General features: G+C 42.2%; 1 pseudogene; it reads left to right on the top strand.

Moving 5' to 3' along the window:
• The first annotated feature begins 2,045 nt into the window (after positions 1-2,045).
• On the top strand, positions 2,046-3,161 carry LOC114704087 (annotated as a pseudogene).
• The last annotated feature ends 18,480 nt before the right edge of the window (positions 3,162-21,641 follow it).

Raw genomic sequence — 21,641 nt, 5'->3', positions numbered from 1 at the left:
AAACCTTTGCTATTGCCAAATTTTAATGACACCTCTGCCTCCCTGCACCACATTCAGTTATATGGTGGTAACTCACATCTTAAGAAACTGTGCAGTAGACTCCAACCACAGAATTTGATACCCAGACCTCTCACATCCTTACCAAACCCTCCAGATCTAGTCCCAGCACTACAACCAGTGCCCTGGCCTAGTCTGACCACTCTGCCTGTGCCACAGCCAGACTCCAGTCTTCTACCAGGACTGGCCCTACCTGCAACCACCACCAAGTCCTTTCCATGCTATTCCAACCAATCCACTCAGTGCCCAGACTTCCCAGGTCCTCCTTCAGGGTCTAGCCTGGTATGTCTCCCTGAAATCCCAGTCCATGCTTTGTCTGCAACCTGCAAGGTCTAGCCTGGGCCTGCCCAACAACCAGTGCACCTGCTTGGTGTGGACTCCCCTGCTTACACTGCAAAGGAGCTCTGGACTTCATCCAGGACCTACCTATCCCCAGTCCATAAGACCTTCCAAAGCCATATCCAACCTTTCTACCAAGCCAGGTCTACCCCAACACTCCAGCTTGGACAGGAAGCACATTTTGCACATCTGACTTCATTCCAACCAAGACCCAAACCTCTTAGACCCAAAGCACCCACATGATCTCTCCTCCACCCCAACCTGTTTCTGTCCAGACCAGACTTAGAACAAAAAAAGTTCACATGCTCAGAACATATCACAAAAATGTCAATATGGGACATCAAGCCAATATCATCTCCCTAGAACCTACCGATGCTCTAGAAATGTTTGCTGATGAGAATTAACTAAATGAATACCAGCATGCAGAATTTAAAAAGAACAATCATAAATGTCATCAAAGAATTCAAGGAGTTTAAAGAAGACACAAAGAAACAGCTTAATGAGGTTAAGAAGAAAGGGCTTGAGGAGAATAAATGCCTGAGTGATGCCCAGGAAGACACAAACAAGGCTGATGGAAATGAACGCAATCCAGGACTTGAGAACAGAAATCAGTAAGGAGCTAGAAAACATTAAAGATGAATTCAAGGTGGAATTGAAAAACCTAATAACTCAACTAGAAAACTCAAAGGAAAGCTGTAGAAATATGATGAATCAAACAGAAGATAGGATATCAGGACTCAAAGATAAAGTAGAGGCTCCAGATCAAAAAAGCAAGGGTTAGGAAAAAAATTTAAACACTGAAAAGGAACACAGAGAAAAATGTGGAACACCACGAAACTACCAAACCTAACTCAAATTATAGGCATAGACAGGGAGATGAATCTCAAGTTAATGGCATAGACTAGCTCTTCAAGATCATAGAAGAAAACTTCCCCAAAATAAAGGAAGACATACCCATAGAAATACAAGAAGTGCACAGAACAGCAGATAGACTAGAAAAGAAAATCCCCACAGCATATTATAGTTAAAGTGCTAAGTATATGTAACAAAGAACTTGTGTTGAAAAATTATAAGAGGAAAAATTGCAAGTCACATATACAGGAAAACCCACCAGAATAACAGCTTATTTCTCTGTGGACACTTCGAAAGTCAGAAGAGCCTGAAGACTACATTCCACGTCCTTAAAGACTATAATAGACAAACTGGATTAATATACCCAGCAAAACTATCTGCCATGACTGAAGGAGAAAGAAAAACTTAAAACCTAAATAAAATACAGGAAGTGTTATTGTGGGTGAAGAGATGAACCAGCAAAGCAGAAGAAACTGTGGAGATGAATAGGAAGCTATAATTATAAAAATAAAGAGAAACACAAAAAACAACAAAACAATGACCACAATTAACACACACATTTCAGTAATCATTTTAAATATTAGTAGCCTCAGTTGTCCAATCAAAAGACACAGAGTGACTGAGTGGATCAAGAAACAAAATCCATCTATCTACTGTCTATACGAAACACATTTGGGCTTTTAGCTGGTTAAGCTTCAGGCTTTCAAGCAGCAGTTCAGCTGAGAGCCATTGGGATGAGGTCTCAGAACCTTCCAGTGTGAGGAAACAGGATCAGCTGAGGAACTGTCGAGTCCAGATGTCAGAGCATTCCTTCAAATGGACAGCCCCTGGCACCAGTCCGATCCATCGGAAGATGAGGATGAAAGAAGTGCTCCGAAGCCACATTCTACCTCACAGAACATCAACCTGGGACCAACTGGAAATCCTCATGCTAAACCAACTGACTTTGATTTTTTAAAAGTTATTGGAAAGGGCAGCTTCGGCAAGGTTCTTCTTGCAAAGCGGAAACTGGATGGAAAATTCTATGCTGTCAAAGTGCTACAGAAAAAAATAGTTCTCAGCAGAAAAGAGCTGTTTTTCCACTTACAAAAAGAATGGTCTTTTCCTGAACACAGAGCGAGGTTCTATGCTGCTGAAATCGCCAGCGCCTTGGGTTACCTGCACTCCATCAAAATAGTGTACAGAGACTTGAAGCCAGAAAATATTCTTTTGGATTCAATGGGGCATGTTGTCTTAACAGATTTTGGGCTTTGCAAAGAAGGAATTGCTATTTCCGATACCACCACAACCTTTTGTGGGACACCAGAGTACCTTGCACCTGAAGTGACTAGAAAACAGCCCTATGACAACACCGTGGATTGGTGGTGCCTGGAGCTGTTCTCTATGAAATGCTGTATGGACTGCCTCCTTTTTACTGCCGGGATGTTGCTGAAATGTATGATAATATTCTTCATAAGCCCTGAACTTGAGGCCAGGCGTGAGCCTCACAGCGTGGTCCATTCTGGAAGAACTCCTAGAAAAAAACAGGCAGAATTGACTTGGTGCCAAAGAAGACTTTCTTGAAATCCAGAATCATCCCTTTTTTGAATCACTCAGCTGGACTGACCTTGTACAAAAAAAGATCCCACCACCATTTAATCCTAATGTGGCCGGACCAGGTGATATCAGAACTTCGACACAGTCTTCACGGAAGAAGCGGTTCCCTATTCTGCGTGTGTGTCTTCTGACTATTCGATAGTGAATGCCAGTGTTCTGGAGGCAGACGATGCATTTGTTGTTTTTCTTACGCCCCTCCTTCAGAAGACTTATTTTTGTGAGCAGTTTGACATTCAGAAACCATTGGACAAATAAATTCAAGCCTGCGGAGGAGACAGAAACGCCAATTTGTGTGAATATATTCAACTATGTATAACAGTGCTCATTTTTACAATAAATGTTAAAACTATGAAATATGTGTTTTCTGCTGTAAGCCAGAAATAGGGCATTTCAAAGAGCTGAGTTTTTGAACTGAACTTTGTATTCTTGTTTATTTAAGCTTATTTTTTAAACAAAATTTAAAGCTATTATTCTTAGCATTAACCTATTTTTAAAGATAACTTTTGCTATTGACTGTTTTTTCCCTGCTAAGTTTACACTAACACATCCAAGATAGACTGTTTTTAATAGTCTGTTTACAGTTAAGTAAGATGTAGTAAGATCTCTACAATTCTATGACTTTTATCATAGCAGAACTATGCAATGTACCTGACAGTTTAAGATGAAACCTATCTTCCCATGATAAGTCATTCTCTGAAATTTGCTTTTTGTTAGGATTCAAATGCAAAGCAGAAGAAACTCCCTGGCTGCTAGTGAACAGTAATAGGCTACTCACCTGCAGCCCTGTAAGAAAAAACAAAAAGAAATCCTTTGCTTTTGGAATACTTGGTTCTCATCCGTGCATCATTTTTCTTCTAGAGGAAAGACAATATTTAATGGCTAGAAAGTTCTAGAATTCCCAAGGAACTGAGAAGATAAATAAAATGCTACCAGATATTTTTAGTGGTGCCAAAAATAAATGTCTCTTGTCATATATTATATTATAAATGTTTTCTATTTATGTTCCTTTTGACTCTTTAGGTTTAGTAGACTGTTGAGTAGGTCTCAACCTTGGTGTCTGTTTTTGCAAATAGCTATTTCAAAACTGCCTTCCTAATCGAGTTTTTAAAATGACAGGAAAAAAAGTAATTTTCTATCATGTTTACCTAATTGTGAATTAAAAAGTAAACTAGCAAATCTGGGTCGGTGTAAATGTCTGTCACCTCCTACACTGTAACGAAGGTAACAGTGACTTAGCAGATACATGTTCGGTATTACTCATTTGGTAGTGACAGGGATCAGACAAACACGAGGTCTCATGAAGGCTGATGAAGAGTTTTCGCTATGTCTGAAGTCCACACCTGCCTCTGGGATCCTCATACATCTTAGAAATAGCACCGAAAAGAGACCATAAAAATCACATGTCATCTAACATCTCCATCTGTAATGGTAAAGGATGTTAGGTACAGAGAAATTATTTAAAAGGGGGTGCTCAGCTTGGGAAGCCCGTTCCTGGAGGACAGTCTTTTGGGTCCTTTAGGAAACAGTGTCATGAGCTTAGCTGCCCTAAGAACAAACTTCCCTTACATGTGTTATCTTGATAAAGAGATGACAGAAACATTTCTCACCTTTGGCTTAACTATGTTCAGCCGATTTGGGCTAGGCGGTGCTTGGCTTTGACTTTGATGGGTGGTATATCCATGCAGGACACTGAACCTTCCTACACTGTATATACTTGATTTGGGGCACTTCTGTAAGCTCTACTTTAATACAGAGGTTTTTGTTGATTATAAATCAAGACAAAAATTGTACATGTATGATTTTTTATTCAGATATCCCTTAATTGCCAAAAAATTAAAAGTGCAATATTGTATTTTTAAGAACAAGTTTTAGACTTTTGATGTTTCTTGGATCACAAGAAATACAGATCTATGTAGCATAATAAAATTATCAGAAAGATTAATGATTAAAAAAAAGAAACACATTTGATCTTTAAAGATAGGGACTACCTCAGAGTAACAGGATGGACAAACGGACTTGAGCCAAATAGGACCAGGAAGGATGCAGACGTCACTATCATAATGACTAACAAATAAACTTCAAATTATAACTACTCAGAAGAGACAATGAAGGACACTTCTTTCTAATCAAGGAAACAGATAACCAAGAAGACAGTACTACCCTAAACATACAGGCATCAAACTCTAGGGTACCCAATTTCACTTTTTTAAATATACTACTGGATTTAAAGACACAGATTACCATCAATCCATTAATCGTAAATGATTTCAGTGCCCTACTTTCTCTAATAGACAGGTCATCTGAACAAAAAAATTGACAGAAAAATATCAGAATTAATTGACATAAACACATCAAATGGGCTTAAGAGACTATTTCACCCAAACCTCATGTCTTAGTAAGTGTTCTATTGCTGTGAAGAGACACCATGACCATGGCAACACTTATAAAGGAAAGCATATAGTCAGGGCTGGCTTACATTTCAGAGGTTTAGTTCATTATCATCACAGTGGGAAGCATGGCAGCATACAGGCAGACATGGTGCTGGTGAAGGAGCTCAGAGTTCAACATGCAGATCCACAGGACACAGGAAGAGACACTGGGCCTGGCTTGAGCTTCTGAAACCTCAAAGCACATCCAGTGACTCACTTCCTCCAACAAGGCCACACCTACTCAGCAAGGCCTCACACCTGCTAATAGTGCCACTCCCTGGTGACCAAGCATTCAGATCTCTAAGCTATGGGACCATTCTTATTCAAACCACCAACACACCAAAATGAACATTCTACTCAAACAGCAAACAGAAGCTATCTAAAAGAGACCACATCCTGGGACACAAAACAAATTTTAAAAGATTAAAATTACTCCTTGTATCCTATCCATCCACAAAGTAATAAAACTTAAAAACTGACAGAAAAAAAAAAAAACTTTAGTAAATGTGCAAACTTATGGAGAATAATCAACTTGTTACTGAATGGTGATTGGGTCAACGAAAAAGTAAAGAAAGAAATAAAAATCTTCCTAGAACTAAATGAACATGAAAACAAGCACAACAAGCTCTAAGACACATTGAAAGCAGTCCTGTGATGGAAAATTATAGCTCTGGTGCCTACATTAAAAAATCAGAAAGAGCACAAATAAATGATTTAACGGCATCATTAAAAACTCAAAAAGTCGTCAGGCGGTGGTGGTGCATGTCTTTAATCCTAGCACTCAGGAGGCAGAGCCAGGTGGATCTCTGTGAGTTGAGGCCAGCCTGGCCTACAGAGCAAGATCCAGGACAGCATTAATGCTACACAGAGAAACCCTGTCTTGAAAAACAAAAACAAAAGACAAACAACAACAAACAAAAAAAAAAAAAAAAACTCAAAAAGTCAGAAAAACAAAAACAACCCAAAATCTAATCCAACCCAATCCAAATCCAGTCAATGGCAGAAATAAAATTAGAACAGAAATCAGTGAAATAGCAACAAAGAAAATAATACAAAGAATCAATGAATCTAGAGTTATTCTTTGGGAAGATAAATGAGATTGGCAGACTCTTAACCCAACTAATCAAAAGAAAGAAAAGAGAGACCCCTTTAACAGAATCAGAAATGAACAAGGAACCATTACAAGAGACACAAAGAAATTCATAAGACTATAAAGGAGTATTTTTAAAACCTGTACTCCATTAAGCTAGAAAATCTAAAAGACGTGGGAGAATTTCTAGATTCAGCCACACCACCAAAATTAAATCAAGAAGGAGTCCATTGCCTAAACAGACCCATAACAGATAAGAGGTTGAAATAGAAAATAAAGAAAAAAAAACTAGGATCAGATGGATTCACAGCAAAATTATACTAGGCATTCATAGAAGATGTACAGCCAATCCTTCTTAAACTATTCAGAGAGAGAAAAGGGAGAGGGAGAGAGAGGGAGAAAGAGAGAGGAGAGGGGAGGAGAGAGAGAGAGCGCACTTCCCAAACTCAAAATTTCTTCTATGAAGCCAATATCACTTTAATATCCAAACCAGGTAAAGACAACACAAAAAGAAAACAGCTGGCCTGGAGGAGATGGAATGGGGTAGGCTGGGGTAAGGGGAGGGGTAGGAGGGGGGAGAATAGGGAATCCGTGGCTGATATGTAGAACTGAATGTATTGTAAAATAAAATAAATAAATTTAAAAAAAGAAAAAAAGAAAAGAAAACAGCTGGCTAATACTCCTGATGAACATAGATTCAAAATACTCAATAAAATACTTACAAACAGAATATACATATATCAAAAAGATTATCCATCATGATCAAGTTGGCTTTTATCCCTGAAATGCAAGGGTGCTTCAACATACACAAGTCAATACATGTAATAAACCACCTAAATGGACATGAGATAATCACAGAATCAACAATAGCTGCAGAAAGGGCCTCTGAAAAACATGGTTTCATAATAAAAAGTCCTAGAAAATGTAGGTGAGAGGGGACATACCTTAACACAATAAAATCAATATATAAGAAACCCACAGCCAACAGCATCCTGAATGGAGAAAAGCTTGAAGCAAACCCACTGAACTTAGGAGTGGGACAGGGATGCCTACTATGTCCACTCCTTCTCAAAATTGTTCTTGAAATACTAGCTGGAGCAATAAAGCAAGAGAAAGAAATTAAAGATACAAACAGAGAAAGAAAGGCAAATGGTCCTTATTTGCAGATGATATGATGCTATACATTAGGGATCCCTAAAATTCTAGTGGAAAACTCCTAGAAATGATAAATTCAGCAATGTAGTAGAAAACAGAGTCAACTTGCATCAATCCATCACTTTTCTACACACGGAAAACATACAGGGAAGTAGATCATGGACCCATTCACAGTAGTATCACATAAATAAAATATCTATGAATAAACCTAACCAGAAAGTGAAGGACCTCTATACCTAAAACTTTAACCCTCTGAAGAAAGAGACAGAGAAAGACACAAAAAGTAGAAAGACATCCCATCCTCATGGATTGGTAAAATTAACATTGTGAAAATGACCATTTTACCGAAAGCTATTTGCAGATCCAAAGCAATACTAATCAAAATCCCTTCATCACTCTTCACAAAAATGGAAAAGCTATTCTAAAATTCTTATGGAACCATAAAATATCCCAGATAACCAAAACAATCCTCAATGAAAAGAACAATGCTTGAGGGATTATCATTCCAGATCTTAAATATAGTACAGTGCCATAGTAATAAAAACAATACAGTGGTGGCACAAAAGAGACATGTCGACCAATGGAACAAAATTTAAGACCCAAACATGAGCATGTGTAGTAACTTCAGCCACTTAATGTTTGACAAAGATGGAAAAGAATAGGTTGAAGAAAAGAAAGATCTTCAGCAAACAGTGCTGAGGAAATCGGGTGCCCACATGCAGAAGAATGAAACTAGATGCTTATCTATCACCTCATACAAAAACTAAGTCTGAATAGATCGACCTAACTATGAAACCTGGACCACCATAGGACTCCATTTGACCAGGAATTAGAGCAACAATTGCAAGTGGAACTTCATCAAACCAAAAAGTTCCTGCACAGCTAAGGGAAAAAACAGCCTGATAAAGAGGAAGCCCAAGAATGGAAGAGAATCTTTGTCAGCTAGACATCTGACAGGATTGAGATCTAGAATATACAAAGGACATTTTTAAAGGGAAACAAACAAACAAAAACCCTTTCAAAAAATAGGCCTGGGGCATGGAAGAGTTCTTGGAAGAAAAACAATGGCTAAAAAATATCTCAAAAAAATATTCATCATCCCTAGTAATCAAGGAAATGCAAATGAAAACAACTTTGAGATTTCATCTTACCCCTGTCAGAATGGCAAAGATCAAAAATCAACTAACAAATGCTGGAGGGGATGCAGGGCAAAGGGAATGCATTCAGTGTTTGCGACTGCAAACTGGTCCAGCCACTCTGGAAATCAGTGTGGAAAATTCTCAAAACCTAAATATAACCTACCATATGGCCCAGATATACCACTCTTTGGCATATGCCCAAAGTACTCAACATCCTACTCACAGATACTTGCTCAACCATGTCCATTGCTGCTCTATTCACAGTAGCTAGGAAATGGAAACAGCCTAAATGTCCTTCAACCAAAGAATGGATAATGAAGACGTGGTACTTATGCACTATGGAATACGATTCAGCTGTAAAGAAAAATGAAGTCATAAACTTTGCAAGTAAATAGTTTGAACTAGAAGTAATCATATTGGAAAACGTAACCCAGACCCGTAAAGACAAACGTCAGATGTTCTTTCTAACTGGAGGCCCTGGCTCTGAATCTTCAGATATGAGTATATTGCCTACAGTTGACTACAGAAACCAGGAAAGTGAAACAAGACCATTGCCAGAATGTGGGGAGGGCAATAAAGAGGGAGAGTAGTGTGAACAAGCAATCTGATCAGGAGAATGGGAAAGGGCAGCTCTTTAGGGAGGGGAAAGGGGAGACAAATCCAGAAGAAGGGAGGAGGGTAAAATAACAATAAGGATGTCTGAAAAGGTCATAAGGAATCACACTGTTAACAATTTACCTCAAAATGCCCTATAATATTCATTCGTAATTCTGTGTATAAACACACACACACACACACACACACACACACACACATAACATATAGTTATAACTATATACATAGTTGCAGTGAACTTTTTTCATCTGTGCTTACAATGCTTCCTCCAAGAGCCCAAGACCACCAAAAACCCAATACCTGCATGAGACGCCCTTTTGAGTTATTAGTTGTAGCAGGAATCTTAAAAGTTCTTATTAATAAATCAAACCTGAGGCGAGTTATTGGGGTCCATGCTGGAAGATCAGAGAGACAGAACAAGCCACCGCTATCTCACCTTGCCTGTTCCCCAGCTGGTCCGTTTCCTTAGACTGGAAGCCTCTGAGTCCTCATCCAGAATGAATCTCAGCTGAACTGTGTTGCTCCAAAGCCTGAAAGCTTAACCAGCCACATGCTTAACCAGCCAAATGCTTAACCAGGCAAAATGCTCTAGTTTCTGGTCCTCAGCTTATATATCTTTTTGGTTTCTACCACCACTCCCTGGGATTAAAGGCTGGCTTTCTGGGATTAAAGGCGTGTCACCATGCTTGGCTATTTCCAATGTGGCTTGAACTCACAGAGATCCAGAGGGATTTCTATCTCTGGAATGCTAGGATTAAAGGCGTGTGCTATCACTGCCTAACTAGTGGCTTGTCTGTTCTCTGACCCCAGGTAAGTTTATTAAGGTACACAATATTTTGGGGAACACAATACCGCCACAATTAGTGAGGACTGTTCGAGAGGCTCCAAAGCATACAGCCTATTACTATGGCCCGCCCTGCCCCACCCCCACAGAGGTGGAAGGTAAATCCCATTACTGAAGGTACAGTGCACTTCAGAAACAGGGCCCAGAGGCCCCTGAGCTGGAACAGATCTAAAAACCTTCGATAGCTTTCATAGTACCGGAAGGTGCCAGGCAGGCTCCCAAAGGAAGGAGCAACCCACCAACCAGTCATGATGCAATGAACCACACCAACAACCAGCATGTCACAACAACCCTCTGCGGCAGTAGAGGCGCACATACATACCCTGACAGTAATGCACAGCTCTCCAATTGGACTTAAGACCTGCTCAACAAGGGGGAAACCATGCCTGGTACTGGAAACAAAATTTGGTGCTAGTAAAGTCATGGCTTTTGGAGGGGAATCTACAACGACCACTCTACTAAACCAGTCTAAGCCTCACAACCACCTAAACATGTGTCCTTACACACACAGATGAGTGTCATCCTCAGCCCTCATCGAGAAACTTCTCTTTGCAACAAATGGAGACTACTACAGAAACCCAAACAACAAACGAAAATGCAGAGTTCCCACACCTAGAGTTCAGGGAACATTGGAGCGGGGAGGGGCGGGGCAGAAAGATGATAGGAATCAGAAAGTCAGAGAGTTTGCTGTGCGATTCTCTTTCCTAGGAATGTCAAACGCTATATCCGTAAAACCCCACCAACGTGGCTGCCCGAACATGAGCTGAACAAAGACGACAGGGATAGACATGCCGAAGCAGACAGGGACAAGCCCCAGAGGCTTCAACCCTACCCAGAGAGCTACAGGCAAACTGAGGAACGCCGGGAGCGGGAGAGACCACCCTCCCAGGGAAGGGCACATGATTGTTACCCAATACCAAGTGGTCAGCCTGAAACCGTACATACCAAGAACATTACACGGACTGAGCAGGCTGTACTTAGAAAAATATCTATATACGTATATGTATGTACTGACAACTGATGAGAAAAGGGTCATGCATTTGAAAGAGAGCGAGGTGGGAGTATATGAAAGGACTTGAAGGGAAGAGAGGGAAGGGGGAAATTATGTAGTTTATTACCATCTTAAAAATATAAAAGAAACATGCGCTAGAGCACCAGGGCTTCTTTTTCTGGCCTGGGTGGAGATGTTTATAGAGTTATCTAGAATTTGCAGAGGCTGGTGATAGCCAAAGGCTGGGACAAATGATTTCAAACAGCCTTGGCAAAAGCCTGCATCTCCAGGAGCCAGGGCCATCAGCTGGGCGAAGCAGGTTTCCTCAAGGTGTCCAGGGAATGCTCCAGGGGGTTTCGTGCTGGCAAGGGTCATCTGGCTGGCTATTTGACTGGCAGTCCTTTTTGTTCAAGGAACGCTGGAATGCTGGGATCAAGGAGAGCCCAGCAGCTGCCAAGCAGAGAATCAGATTGTCTCCTTCATCATCCTTGTTGATTTGCAGAAAGTGAACATTAGAAACACATTTTTCTCTCTACTGAAAATAGATTTTTTTATTTTTCCAGTAGAATATATCCTGGTCACAGTTTTCCTCCTCTCTCCTCCAGTTCCTCTCCACGTCCCTCCCATCTGGATCCACACCCTTTCTGTGTCTCCTTAGAAAACAAACAGGCTTTTAAGGGATAAAGATATAATGAATATACATATATAAAACAAAACGAACACATCGGAAATAAAAGATGCTTGGAGAAAAGTAAATTTTCCTTTGCAAGTGGTCATCAGTTGGAGGTGGCTTCTGGGTTAGGGATGCAGGCTTGTGTCCACTGTTCCTTTCAGCTCCAGGACCCAACCTGGCGTAGCAGACCCACGCATGCCTGTGCATGCCGCCTCAGTCTCTGTGAGTTCACATGAGCTTTGCTTATGTTGGTCTAAAGGGCTTCGTTTTCTTGGAATCCTCCATCCTCTCTGCCTGCTCCTCTTCTGCGGGGTTTCCTGAGCCCCCCCCTGGGGGGGATTTGATGGAGACTTCTCACTTAGGGCTGAGTGTCCAAGGTCTCTGACTAGTGACTGTACTTGCGCTTCACGATACTTAACACTTGCCCAGTACTTCAGAAACAAGCAGCTCTTCTCATCTGTCTCACATGGGAGAAACCATCTTCTCTGGTCTGTCTCTGCATCTTAGATATGGGTTTTTATTATTACTTATTTCTTTATGAGTATAAGTGTTTTGCCTGCACGCATGTGTGTGTGCCATATCCAGGTCCCTGGAGATGCCAGAAGGGCTGTCAGATCCTCTGGAACTGAAGTTAGAGATGGCTGTAATTCACCACGTGGGTGCTGGGGATACAACCTCAGTCTCTGGAAGAGTATCCAGAACTCTTAACCACTGAACCTTTTTTTTTTTTTAAGAAAAAGAATTGTTATTAACCTTAGAGAGGGGCCTTCTCTTTAGTCATGGCCTTACCTTCTTGATGAACTAATCATAGCATCCCAGCCCTAGTGTATCCAACTGTCACAATGTCATTGCTGTGGTTTGAAATCCAGTTTCTCAAGATGGCGGAGCAATCAGATCAATGGGAGTGGAGGCTGGGTGCCCTCAGCTGGCAAAGCAGGAGCTGGGTGACTGGTACTGTAAAGGCTGACAGGCTAATATAAATTTGTCTGTCACCGAACAGCGGATGTGCTGATGACTTTATCAACATACCCAGGACTCGGTTGCAATGCATATCTTCCTCGTGGCTAATGGCATTTCAGCCCAGTGATTCACAAAACATGTTCATCAATTCAGAAGGGCAATTCTGCCCAGAAACGTCAAAGCCAATTTGTAAATATCGAGACATTTTTTTCCAGCAAATTTGTATCAGAATGAGACAATAATGCTCCCACAAAAAATTAATGTGTCCAACAGATGTTTGACTTTTGACTAGCCTGTTTTGAATATATATTACCTGCAAATGTCTATACACCGAAAGCAGTTTTTTATTTCTACTCATTAAATCTCAATCAAATAAGTAACCATCCTAAATGACAGAGGCACAGAAATACTGTCCCCTGGCCATAGATAGTGGCAGCTTATGGTAGTATAAAATAAATTAACGGCTGGTATGTTTTAAAAAGCAGGGCTGGTCGTATCAAAGGGCTGTGTCCCTCAGGAGGAATTGCTATGGCTAGCCAGGGCACCAGGATGTGGTCGGCTGCTTTCCGGTTGCCCCTTTCCAGTTGCTTCGCCTGCGTCTCTGTGTTTTTCTCTGCAGCGTGAGAGTGTTTATCACTCACTGCTTGGGGCTGTGAGGAGAACTCAGTGAGTTAGTATGTGTAAAGCACCTTTAGAACCCTAGCTGCGGTTGGGTGCCGCACATATATTGTGTGATGGTGTTTTGTTATTTTTTGTATGTATGTGTGTTGTATATGTGAATGTGGGGATGTATGCAAATTCTTGTGTGTGTACATGTGTACATGTGTACACACATGTGGAAGAGGCCAAAGGATGACATCAGATATCCTGCTCAATCATTCTCTTCCTTGTTCCCTTGAGACAGGATCTTGCACCAAGCCCAGTCAACAGGCTCCAGTCATCCTTCCACCTCAGATCTCCACAGCACTTGGCTTACAGGTGTCCACAGCCACAGACAGCTTTCTATCAGTATGCTGGGGATTTAAAGTCCTTGTGCTTTCAAAGCAGGCTCTCTTATCCACTGAGCCTTCTTTCTCTCCAGCCTTCCTCATCTTATTACATTCTAAATGATACACACGGAATAAGAACATAGGAAAGGGGCTGGAGAGATGGCTCAGCAGTTAAGAGCAATGGCTGTTCTTCCAGAGGACCCAGGTTCAATCCCAGGAACCACTGGTAGTTCACAACTGCCTGTAACTATAGTTCCAGGGACCAACATCCTCACATAGAATATATACAGGCAAAACACCAGTACACATTGGAGAGAGAGAGAGAGAGAGAGAGAGAGAGAGAGAGAGAGAGAGAGAGAGGAGAGAGAGATGATAGACAGTCAGATAGACATATACAGGAAAAGCACTTCTGGGTAGGCCTGGGTGCCAGGGACGGCATCCGCCGCACACCACCCTTTGGTGTGTGCCTTCAGGGAAAGGAGAGCTTCAGTTTTTCCAAGGACAGGCACAGGTTCGTATCTTCATCCCTTTCTGCTACAGCTGAGCCAAAGCACACCACACAGCTTCTCTCAGACATGCCCAGTGCTTCCTTGGCCTGTCCTGGGGGCCTTGAGAGGTCACCAGGGCAAGAACTCAGTGGAAACCCCAGGAAGGAGAGAAAATGCAGACCGCACCAGTCTTGGAGTCCAGCCCACAGGTCCTGTGAGGGCTTTGTTCTTCTCTTCCCAGCTCTCTCTGCCTTCCCCAGCTCTCTGCTCTTGTCCCTTTTTGTCTTGTCTTCTTGTCTGACACACTGTGGCTGTTCCATCTCCTGCCGCCACGCTGACATTGACTTCTTCGGTTCAGTGACGACTTTCCGCGCTTGTTTTGCCCCTTCTGGCTGGTTACTTTCTCGGTGAGCTTACATGAGAGCTGGTTTCTGTTCCTTTGACCTGGCTTTGGTTTTTGGCTTTGCAGGATTTGCATAGCCTCGTCTGCCTTTTCCACCCATGATGGGAAGGCAGGATCCGTGCTGCCCTCAGCCTTGGTCCAAAGCTTCTTATTGCATCAGGCAGATGACAACTGGTCAGAGCGCGGAGACAGTGACAGCGGAGTGATCTGCTCTGAACAGGGCATCTGCAGTGTCCCTCAAGATGCAGGAAACGTCACAGGAGAGGGCATGGAAAGAACTAAGGTTAGGGAAGACGTCAAAAACAATTTATTCTGGATGCATCATGGCCACTGCCGTCATGGACTCACTGTTGTTGGCAGCAAAGATCTGCACAGACTGGGCCTATCAACATTCTCCTTTTTAAAAAAAAATAGTTTTATGTGTATGTTTGCCTGCGATATATGCACACAACATATAGTATGTACCACATGTATACCTGGTACCCAAGGAAGCAAGACATAGGATCATTGGAACTGGAGATCCAGGAGGTTGTAAGCTGCCATGGGAATACTTGAAACCAAACCTGGATCCTCGGGCAGAGCAGCCCATGTTTTTAACCACTGAGCCATCTCTCCAGCCTCCCTGTCAACACCTTGTCTTGAGGCCCCACCCCTCCCTAAGGAACTTGTGTCAGCTGTCTCTGGAGAAGGTATCACTTTCTCCACTGATAAGCTGCCCATGCTTATGCAAATAGCCTCCAGGCATGCTCACTCAGGCAACCCTAATTAAACTCAGCAGGACACAGACACACACACACACAACACACACACACACACACACACACACACACACACACACACACACACGGTCGCTGAGGAACCCATCTCAGATTCTCATATTTTGTGTGACAAACCCTTGACCACCCATCTATCATCCCAACCCCAATAAGTCTTTATATTCAACAAAACACTGTGTGGGTTCTCTCTCCTGATACCTGATTATACCAAAGCCACTTAGCCAAGGTCCCCTTGTGTCTGCCAGACCTTAGCTTTGTCCATTCCTCAGATATTTTATAGGTGTAATAGGACGCCTTCCAACACCATCCATGAGAGGAAGAATTGATTGAGTTCATAGAGTCAATGATTTCACCACACAGTCCTTGGGCATATAACTTACGGGAGCCCAGACAAAACAAAACATAATGATAGCAACACAGGAAACAGAGGCCAGAAAGGGGTCAGGACCAGGTGTAACATTCAGAGAAACCCTCAGGGACATACTTGCTCCAAGAAGCTCCAGTATCTTGTTTCCGGAACCTTCCGGATGGCACCACCAGTCTGGGATAAGTAAGCAACACGCTGTGAGGACATAATGTTAGAATGACCCAGGCTCCAGTATCTGCAGACAGGATGGAGACGTTGTCTGTGAGCACCTAGCCAAACCATCCAGAGCCAGGCTCCCTCCCAGGAACTGAGTTTACACCAAAGGGGCATTGAAGTCACACCCGTCTCCCACCCCTCGCTGCCTCCTGCCTGGACAGACCTGACTTCTGCCACATGGCCCCCCATGCTGGCTGTTTCTGGTGCTGGGGCCTGAACTCTCTAACCCCTGCCCACGTTGGTGCCTAGCTTCCTGTCTATGGCTTTAGTAACTCTTTCAATGACCTTATTCCCCAGACGTCAGTCCCAGGGTCCTTTGAAGCCCCCTCTTCTGAAACTTTTCACACATGAATCTACAGGGGACATTTCAAATTCAAACCATGGCATTCTGTCCTTTCTGGGTTGCTGATGGCTTAACCAGGTTGTAAGAAGCCCTGCCTGGGTGCTGGCTCTAGTGGATTGGTGTGATAGTCATGGTTTAAAGTACTCAGGGACTAATGCCTTAGATGCAGGAAAACGTGAGTTATACATTTGATGCTATAAAGGATTTACTAATAAACAAATAAATTTAGTTAAATGATCACTGTATCCAATATGACTGTAAGGTAAGTACTGTGCTAGCCAGACTTGGTAGAGGCTGAAAGAAAGAAAATTTGTACCATCATTGAAGTTTAGGGATGCTAAGAAAAGTCTCTGCTAATGTTCACTCCAAGATTGTCCTCCAATTGGGTTCTATTTCCATAACAATAGAAGACAACCCTGACTTACAACCAGCCATTAGGTCCATCACCACACATATCAAAGAACGCATCTCTCCGAGGCAGCTGAAAAGGGGGTGCAGGGTCAAAGCCACCATTAAGTCCCCCAGCTCTGATCAAAAAAGCATAATTCTGCCAGGTGGGCAAGATGAACCTGACTAACAGCTACTAGAAAATAACACCACAGATGTGCTGAGAAGTAATACTGTCTTCGCTTGGCAAATATCTCATCTGCCACGTGACCAGACTTGAAGTTCCTTGTCCATTTAAATTGTCCAAAGTATAACCTGGGGCCAGGACCTAAAAGAGATTTAATGATGGCCGCTCATGTAAAATGCACAAGCCTAAAGTGTATATAAGTTTGTAAAATCTTCTGTCTGAGGCCAGCTCTTCCTTGGGAATTAGCCCCAGCCAGACAAATGCTATTAAAGAGACTTTCCGCCGTGCGATGGTGGCGCACGCCTTTAATCCCAGCACTCTGGAGGCAGAGCCAGGCGGATCTCTGTGAGTTCGAGGACAGCCTGGGCTAACAAGTGAGCTCCAGGAAAGGTGCAAAGCTACACAGAGAAACCCTGTCTCGAAAAACCAGAGAGAGAAAAGAGAGAGAGAGAGACTTTGCTTCCACTCTAGTGTACAGAGTGATTTCTCAAGGGGAAGCCATAGTATTTCCATTATATCTTCACCAGACACCCAGCAAGTAACATAGCTACTAACCATACAGCACCTATACGAAACATCCATCTCAAGTAATTTTAGCCTCCACAAACCTAAGGCCAAATAAACATCTTTTTATTTAAGCTAGAGAGGAGGGTAGGCTCCTGCCACAAAGAACTCTTGCTTCAAAGTAAGACAATATAAAGTTTATAAAGGGAAAAAATTCGGGAATTTTACAAGCATTGTTTCCTTCCAAGAAAGGAGGGGCCCTTTGTCCTCTCAGGCAGAACATGACTGAGAAAGTGTGGGGTCTGTTATGGAGTCAGAGACCACATGTCCTATCAAGCATGGAGGAGGTATGGGGTTAGGGAAACCTGACTTCTGGCCCATTTCAATATCTGTATGTGTTTGTGTAGTTCAACTAGAAAATTGGTAAATTGAAAACATGTTCAGGGATGGGCTCTCTGTAGCTAGGTTTAGAGGGCTAAAGCCAGCACTGAATCTGACAAGTCCTCGATTTCTCTGAAACAGTTTTTTGTTTGTTTGTTTGTTTGTTTTTTGTTTTTTTTTTTTACTTTGGTAGTTGCTATATGAATAAGTCATAAACCTAAGAACTGGGAAACTCAGAAGTCCACTGTCCACACCTGATGCTTTGGGGCCAGCATTCAGCCCATGCTAAAATGCTATCTACCTGTTTATAGGAAAACACACACACACACACACACACACACACACACACACACACACACAGACTTTACCAAGGCCCGCCCAGGGCAATTACCAACAGGCCACACCCTAAAGGGACTGGTAACCCATTAAGTTGTGTTGGGATAGACCATGATGGAAAAATCAGACGTATAAAGGTCAAAGTATTTTCTTTCTTCCCTCTACCAACTTTACAGCCAAGCCAGAAAACCTGAATTTCTTTGAGTGAAGTCCACTTCCTGAGTAAATTCACTTTCTGTGTGAACTCCACTTCCTGGGGTAAACTCTACTCTGCAGCTCATAGATGCTGAAGGTACCCTGAAAACATCCTTGATTGTGTTAACCTATGACCTTTGGACAATTATAAAATTTATGGGCCTCCCCATATCAAATGACATCACGACTCAACTGTAAAATAAGTAAAAATTAAAATAATGTGTGGTGGTATTGTGTTCCCCAAAATATCGTTTACTTAATAAAACTTATCTGGGGTCAGAGAACAGAAAAGCCACTAGTTAGGCAGTGATAGCACATGCCTTTTAATCCTAGCATTCCAGAGACAGAAATCCCTCTGGATCTCTGTGAGTTCAAGGCCACATTGGAAACAGCCAAGCATGGTGACACATACTTTAATCCAGAAAGCCAGAGAGAGTGGTGGTAGAAAGCAGAAAGATATATAAGGCGTGAGGACCAGAAACTAGCAGCATTTGCTGGTTAAGCATGTGGCTGGTTAAACTTCAGGCTTTCAAGCAGCACAGTTCAGCTGAGATTCATTCTGGATTGAGGACACAGAAGCTTCCAGTCTGAGGAAACAAGACCAGCTGAGGATCTGGCCAGGTGAGGTTAGCTGTGGCTTGTTCTGTCTCTCTGACCTTCCAGTATTCACCCCAATAACTGGCCTCGGGTTTTGATTTTTATTAATAGAACTTTGAAGATTCCTGCTACAATAATGTTTTAAAAATTAATGCAGGCCTTTATGACTATTATAGCTTGCTTGTCAATTACAAAGATGTGCCTTTTGGCTCCCTGAGAATTAGACTAGAGTGAATTTATATCTTAATAGTTAATAATCCCCTGACCCTTGGACATTTATATAGCATATTACTATTGGACATTTACATGGTCTATTTTGGGTTTTGTTTTTTGTTTGGTTTGGTTTGGTTTTTTGAGACAGGGTTTCTCTGTGTAGTTTTGGTGCCTGTCCTGGATCTCGCTCTGTAGACAGGCTGGCTCAAAACTCAGAGATATGCCTAGCTCTGCCTCCGAGTGCTGGGATTAAAGGCGTGCGCCACCACCGCCCCTATTTGTTATCTTTTAAGTGGAGGTATTAATTATTGTTAACACTGTGTGTGTTTGTTTATTAGGGCTCCCACAATTGCTTGAAGCAGAAATCCTTTCTGTCGACTTGCCATGCTTGGCCTCAACTCTGTTGGCTTCCAATATATGAGGATCACTGCCATGTGCTAATAGCTGTGCATTTTTTCCTCTGTAATATGTTGGCTTTAATGCTCATACTATATAATCTCAATTCCCTACGTGTGTGTACACTTGCAGCATCTAGAAGGACATGTCAAGCTGAGCTGCTTGTGACTAGGGGCTGTTCTTGGCTTCTTGTGTTGTGATCACTGTAATGCACATACTACAAATAAATGCTTCTTTGAAAAGCTTTAAAAAAATAAAATAAAGTCCCTTTCTGACAGTTATCTTTGTGATCTCAACTTCTGAATGCCGCTGGTTCTTTTGCACTTGTATCTTTTACTTTGAGGGTGGTCCCTGGTTTTGCTGTTGTTTGTTTGTTTGTTTCAACATTCTGGGGCTTGAATCCATACCCTAGGCAAGTGCAGTATTGCTGAGCTACATCCTCAGCTCTCTGTACCTTTTACTGCAGACAGGATCTGGCTAAGTTTCCCAGGCCGACCTTGAACTTGCTATCACCTGGCCTAGACTCCAGAGTCGCTGGGATTACAGGCTTGTACCACCGGGCTCAGTTTGCTTTGTTGACCTTTAGTGGCATCTTTTCTCCCCATCACTAAGGCAACACGTTGTAACTTAACCAAAGGGAGAAAAAAAATGAGTTCCTGAAGAGGTGTGTTGGCCTTGTTTCTTGTCATGCCACTAGAGTGCAGATTAGTCTGGAATTCACCATCCTTCTGCCTTAGCCTCCAGGTAATAGGATTATAGATATTTAGCATTACTCCAAGAGTTTCTCAGACTTATCAACCAAGCTTTCTACCATTCTGGCCAATGGCCCCACAGAAATATACACCAAGCGCAAGTGATGCCTGCACCATGTCCACACCTTACTTCAAGTTCAGGGATATCAGTGAATTCTGAGAGTCCAAGACTTGGTCAGAGGGTCTCCAATTTGGGCTAGCCTTGACTACATAGACTCTGTCTCTAATAATCAAGGGAGAGAGAGACTGAGATTGTATTATGTCTACCTTTCGAAGGCTAGACCCAGGACTGACAATCTAATGGAGGAATTAAAGTCAGAGGCAAGGCCAGGAAGGTCCCACTCTACCACTCTCAATATCATTCAGGGACTCTAAAGGAATCATCCTACCCTGGAGAACCACATGGCTAGCTTTATTCCTGACCTTGGTCCTCAGGGAGTGGCACTAGCTTGTGCATGGTTGTTTGTGGTGGAATATTTGGCCTGATAAATATGTTTAGACAGTGGCCATCAAATGCAGAGTGTGGTGGGGACCATGTGGAGTGCCTGCCAGTCATCCTTTGTCCTGAAAGGAGAGCGGCACCCTAATTCTGCTCCCATTTTCTCCAAGCAGCTGTGAAGGGTAAGATTCCCAGAGGAGGGAAGAAAGGAATTGGTCTTCAACATGGGAGCACTCTCTTCTCACCTCTGCAGTTTTCCTACAGCTCTGAAAGTTTCTTTTGTGCAAAAACAAAAAGAAAGAGAGGGCTTTCATTCTGCCAAGAATTTTACTTATCACATATGAAAGGGTATCGTCTTCAACGGATTTTAAAATGTCTTTAAAATGGGTATCAAAGACTCCAAGGCCAATTAATCTAAATGCTTTAACACTTCGAGGAGAATAAAAGGCACCTTCTAAAATCTGCAAATGAGAGTAACCTGCAAAATTACAGATTAAATGCTGAGTGGGGGAAGGGACCAACTTAGGTTCTCTCTTGAAACAGCATCTTAGGGGAAGAGTTATTACTTCTATATTTCTAAGTTATGTTTTGAAATAGACGAGGAAAAAACAGATAGGTACTGAGTCAGACCCAACAGAATGCAATGGGGGGAAATTGCTTCAGCTAAAAATAGTGAACATTAAATTTCGTTCAACCAAGTTTCCCCAGGAAGGTCAACCCCATTAAACGCTATTTTTTACAATCTGTGCTGAAATCCATATACACAAATCTAAATTCAAAGTCATTCCTCCCATTAGGGGAAAAAATACACAGTTCTCAAGGTTTAGGGGCCAGTTCTTGTTACAAGTTGTCTTTGTTGGATTGGGACTGATGGAGGTGGCATGGAAATAAAAGAAAATGAACCTACCTCAACAAAAAGCAGATTCTCCTTT

The sequence above is a fragment of the Peromyscus leucopus genome, unplaced genomic scaffold (assembly GCF_004664715.2).
Source record: "Peromyscus leucopus breed LL Stock unplaced genomic scaffold, UCI_PerLeu_2.1 scaffold_629, whole genome shotgun sequence".
NCBI lineage: Eukaryota > Metazoa > Chordata > Mammalia > Rodentia > Cricetidae > Peromyscus > Peromyscus leucopus.
The sequence above is the reverse complement of the archived record's forward strand: the minus strand, read 5'-3'. Positions and strand labels throughout refer to the sequence as shown.